Here is a 6,000-nt window from a genome sequence, read left to right as displayed (position 1 = left end):
TGAGGCCATTATTTGTTTAGCTCACTTATCCCAAATAAGCCTACCCTTTCCAATTACCTTTGTTAGCCACTTTGAGCCTTTAAATCCCATTTGTTCTTTATTTTACCACATCACTAGCCTTAAGCGGAAAAATAATTATATATCCCAATTGAATCTTTGGTTAGCTTGAGATAGAATTGTGTGTTAATTGAGTATGGGAAGATTGTGGGAACAAAAGATAATAAGGAAATGTGTCATGATAACATAATGGGAATTTGGGTACCTACTCATGTGAAACTATAAAAGAAAAATTAAAATTCTATGTGCATTGATAAGCTGTGTTTATGTTAAAAAAAATTCAAAAATATTCAATAAATAAATAAGGGAACAAAATTACCCCAATGCTAAGTTAAAATTCAAGGATCAATGCATATATGATAAAATTAAAATAAAAGTTGATACATGAGTAAGGAATGTGAAAGGAAAATTTTGGGTAGCTAGGTATGAAATTTAAGTTATATAGAATGTATATATATGTGTTAGGTGAAAGCTTGGGTTAATTAAAGATTCAATTTATAAGCTTACTTAGCCATATATGTTGCCTTACCCTTACCTTGGCCCCATTACAACTTTGAAAAGACTTCATGATGTTTGTATTGGTACATTAAATGTTGTTGATTGGTTAGGTGAAGAACAAAAAAATTAGAAAGCATGATTAGAGAAGGATAGAGTGATTACCCTATACACTAGAGAGATTAGAGCATACATACATCATCAGTGAGGGTTCAATGCTTAAATTCTATGTTTCCTGCTTTCATGAGCTACCTTCTTGCATTTTTATCTGTTGTTACTACATAAGAATTGAATTAGTAGAATTTGATTTGTGCTTGTCTTAAGGAGCTTATTTACTTTTAACCAAGTGGACAAGAATCATATAGTTGCACTCATATGTATAGGTTGCATTACATAACATGAGTTTTACATGTTCCTGCTCATTTATTTTATCTCCTTCAACTAAGCATGAGGACATGCTTATGTCTAAGTGTGGGGAGGTTGATAAACCATTATTTTATGGTTTATATTGTATTTAATTGTGTGGTTTTATCAAATATTTACCCATTTATTCATTAAATTAGCATGTATTTACAATTCTTCCCAAAATTACTCCATGGTTGAAAACTTGCTTCCTAGAGACTTTTAATTATGTATTTTAATTCTCCTTTATTCCATTCGATGCCGTGATCTGTGTGTTAAGTGTTTCAGGCTTTATAGGGCATGAATGACTTGGAGATTGGAAAGGAAGCTTGCAAAAAATGGAAGGAACACAAAAAATTGAGATGACCAGCGAGAAGCGACGCGGACGCATGGCTCACGCGACCGCGCGAATTAGAGGAAATTGCAGTGATGCGCTCGCGTGCCTGACGCGAACACATGGATTGGAAACTACACAAGTGATGTGAATGCGTGGATGACGCGCACGCGTGGCAAGGCAAAACGCTGGATGACGCGAACGCGTAGATGACGCGATCGCGTGACGTGCGCGATCTGCAGAATCTGCAAAATTCGCTGGAGGCGATTTTGGGCCCTGTTTTGACCCAGTTTTTGGCCCAGAAAAGCATATTAGAGTCAAGGAACATGCAGAGACCAGGAACAACATTCATTCTGCATAATTTTAGTTTTAGATCTGATTTTACTCTTCCTCTAGGTTTTTCCTCTACACATTCATAGTTCTTAGGAATTTGATTTTATTGCTTTTTGGATTGGGATATTGAGAAGAGTTATTACCTCCGTCAAGACTTCGTCATTCTAGTTTGTTTCCTTACTTGTCACTTACTCTTTCATATCCTTAATTTCTTCAGAGTTACTATTGGATTATTTTTAGAATTTATTAATACAAGAACTATTTTTATTTTAATTGATCCTTTTGATTATTATTTATCATGTCTTTCTTTATTTTCCTTTCTTATTTCGTGAATTTTACATTCATAATGAGCGAGTAGTTCCATAATTTGATTGGAAGTTGGTTGAAAGGAAGACCTTGAGTTGGAATGCCCAAGAGTAAAATTATAATTGGGTTTAGCGTTGGGTCGCCATCTAATCACTGACCCTATTCCTTCCCAAGGTAGAGGATTAGAACTTGTGAGTAAAAACTGACTTCCAACTTGCTTAACTTTCCTTTATCCGGTAAGGGATAACTGAGCAAACAACCTTCAATTATCAATTGATCTTGGAAGAACTCCAACAAGGATAGGCCTTCCAACTAATCTACTCCCGGTCAAAGTTTTTTTATTTAAATAACATAAATTCTCTGATTTAATTTCCTGTTTATCAACTCAAACCATTTTAGAAAACATCTGATTAATAAAATAGCACATCTTTCAGCAACTCGTTGGGAGACGACCTGGGATTCATACTCCCAGTATTTTAATTCTAATTTTGTGACAACCCTTCTAAATTGATAAGTGGATTTTTGGTTGGTTAAGAACTATGCTTGCAACGTATCTCTTATAATAATTTCTTAACTCGCCAATTTCCGCTACGTCAAGCCACAAGGATTTGATCAACCCTCTTGGCAACAACCCCCTCCGATGCGCTATAACTAACAACCATTCTGTTATGCATACCAAGACAATAGTTATGGTGGACCTTTTCGTGACAACCAACCTCCACCAAATTACTATGGTCAAGAGCCATTCCAGGGAGCGTACAAAGATGATGAATATGGTGGACCCCTTGTAGTTACCAACAAGCCCCACCGTATGCTTATGAACCACCTCCCCAACATATCTTTGAACCATCATACTCACAAGCCACCTACAACCATTCACCTCCATATGACCCTAATCCTTATCCACCACACCAACCACCATATGAACCACACCCAGAACCACCACCTCAATATTCACCATCTCCATATCCTTATCAAGAGGAACCACTTTCGTATTATGAGCCCTCTCTCCCAACAAATGAACCCTCCTATCCACCCCAACCTCCATTGGATAACAACACACTCATCTTTAACATCATTGGTCTCACCTCTACACTCCAAAATCTTATATCCCACATGAACTAACCCTCTACCTCCAATATTTAACCCTCAAGCTCTAGTGCGCTTTCTTTTCAACCACATAATGATCTTCCCATCCCATCACCACCCTCCATGGAAGGGCACCCACATCCATCAATCCAAGAGCAAGATGATCCCAGTTATGCTATTGACAAAAAACAAGAGAAAAGGGATCGTCTTCGCGAATTCATACTTCATAAGAAGCTAGAGGAGGCCCTACAGGTGGAGGTAGTAGAGACCCTTGAAGTCGAAGGAGTGGTTGAAGAATTAGTGAAGGAAGACATCAAGGAGGAGTCTGATTTTACCTTAGAGCAAAAGGAGGCTCAAAATGTGGAGATAGGAGAGACCTTTGAAGATGAAGAAGTAGTTGAAGGGAGTTGTCATGAAAAGAAAATCATCAAGGATGAGTACGATTTTATACTAAAATAACTGGACAAAGCAGTAATTATTGAAGAGGAGGAAGTGGTTGAAGACTTGGGAGATGCAGAACCTCCATGGGAAAGTCCAGTTATAGAACCTCCTTCCAAGACATTTGAATTTGATGTTGAAGAGGGTGTACAACCTCCAAGGCATGTCATGGCTAAAGACTTTGAAGAGGTTGATCAAGAGATGGAGATTAAAGAAGAAGAAGCACAACCTCCCATGCCCTTGGTGAGTAATGAAGAAGAGATTGAATTGGAAGAAAGCTACCGAGAGGAAGAGGTTGATATTGAAGAAGCTTGCAAAGAGGTGGAAGTTGTCAAAGAAGAGCCCAAGGGAATGGAGTTGGAGATCACCTTGCCAAAGTTGTTGGAGACCTCTCTCCTAAAGCCATTACCATCCAATACAACATTCAAGTGGGTAAAACACTTATCCTTAACCTTTACCTTCCCACTTGAATATGGGCTACTTGAGACAGATGGTCAGCTTAGAGCTCTTTGTGGCCCAAGAGTAAGAGGGAGATGGTTAGTGGTTGGCAACACAATCCTAGTCTCATTGTGGTTGGGAGCTCAAGGCCTGATTGCAAGGGTTGGCATAATTCTCAATTAATTGAGTCTAGGAGGATGTTTGGGTGCCTAAATGAGAATTCTAAGGCTGAACCACCCGGATGGAATCATCATGATCCACTTGAAGACGGGTGTAGAAACAAAATTTGGGATCCGGGAATATATGAGGATCAAATTTGGGAGCTCAAAGCTTGTGAAGAACTCCATCAAAGCTTGAGAAATTTACTTGGTATTGATAGAGCTTATTGGAAGTCCAAGCATTGGTGAAAGTTTCAAGACGAGTTCAAGCACAAGCCACTATGACAAGGAGCTCACCGAATGTCCAACTTAAGGACTATAACTAAAAGTGCTAGGTGGGAGACAACCCACCATGGTATGGTCATTCCTTTTCAATCTTAGTTTTATTTTGTTTTGTTTTATTCTTAGTTTTATTTTATTCTATTTTTCTAATCACTCTTCCCATAATCTCTGCATTTTGCATTCTGCATACTGCATAAAAAAAATGCACGCGACGCGCAAGCGTCGCTGACGCGTCCGCGTCATATGTACATTCGAAACAAAGAAGAAAAGAAGCTTCACACGGGAGCGTGGCTGGAGGCGTGCCTTAGGCACAAACATGCCCACGCGAACGCGTCAGGGACGCGTCCGCGTCAATTGCAAAATCAGCCTTCCACGCGTACGCATCACCCATGCATACGCGTGACCCTACAAATCTGCGTAAAGAAGTGTCAGGCCGAAAGTTGTGCTGGCCTGGTGCGGGCACTGTGCCCAAAGCACAAATTCACCCACACGTACGCGTCCCTGACGCGTGCGCGCCATTTTCAAATTTTGACCGCTCACGCGTGCGCGTCATTGACGCGCACGCGTCACATGTTATTTTGGCACACACCCCAAGACAAACAGAGAGTTGTGCGCGTGCAAGGATGCCTTCGCGCGAGTAGGACAAACACGGTCACGCGTACGCATGATCGACGCCCACGCGTCACCTTCCAATTTTTGCGACCTACGCATACGCGTGGAGTACGCGTGCGCGTCACTAGCGCAACACCACCAGATCCCTGCGCCACCACTTTTCTTATCTTTTCTTTTCTAATCCTTATTTCTTTCTTCTTTCTTTCTCTTCTTTCTTCTTTATTATCCATTCTTTTTTATCCTTCTTTCCTCCCCCCTTCTTTCTTTCTTTTTTGTTCATCTCTTTAACTTCTCATCTTTCTTCACTTTCATTCTATTTTTACTTAATTTATTTGCATACTTTCATTCATTGCATTTTAATTTTTTTGTGTATTTTTATCTCCTTTTCTAAATTTATTATTTTTCCATTAGTGTTAAATTTTCTTATTCAACTGTTGCATCTTTTCTTGAATTATTCTGGTGCTTCATGACTTATTTTATTCTGATTGGGTATTATTATTCATAAGTCAATGCTAATTTTTATAATACTTGTATTCCATTTGCATTACTATGCACTTATACTATCTTTCATTACCAAATATCTCTCCCCATTATTGCAATTCTTGCACAATTGATATGCCATTTGCTTCTATTATTTTCTCACGTACATGTTGTAGCTACCATGTAATTGAGACCCTTATTATTGGCATTAACCCACCCATACTTTATTTATTTTCCTATCTTTATTTCTGGGTTACTTTTCTTCTTTTCCTCTTCTTTCAGGATGGCCACCAAAGAAGGTAAAGGGAAACCTTCTAAATGGGGCGACAGACAAGTCCATCTGCACAATCTTTGGAGAAAAGCATCAGTTGTAGCAGCCCGTCCACTTGCACTTCTTAGCATGCACCGAGGACGGTGCAATCTTTAAGTGTGGGGAGGTCGATACCGACTTCCGTGGGTTAGTTATTTTCTTCTCAACACCAATATTTTACTTTATTTGTTAGTTCATTGTTGCATTTGCATGTTTGATTGCATATTTGTTTGATTTTGTGCATATTTTACCACTACTTGGTTAAA

Source organism: Arachis ipaensis, chromosome B3 (assembly GCF_059453495.1).
Source record: "Arachis ipaensis isolate K30076 ecotype BB chromosome B3, ASM5945349v1, whole genome shotgun sequence".
Taxonomy (NCBI): Eukaryota; Viridiplantae; Streptophyta; class Magnoliopsida; order Fabales; family Fabaceae; genus Arachis; species Arachis ipaensis.
Note: the sequence above shows the minus strand (reverse complement) of the source record.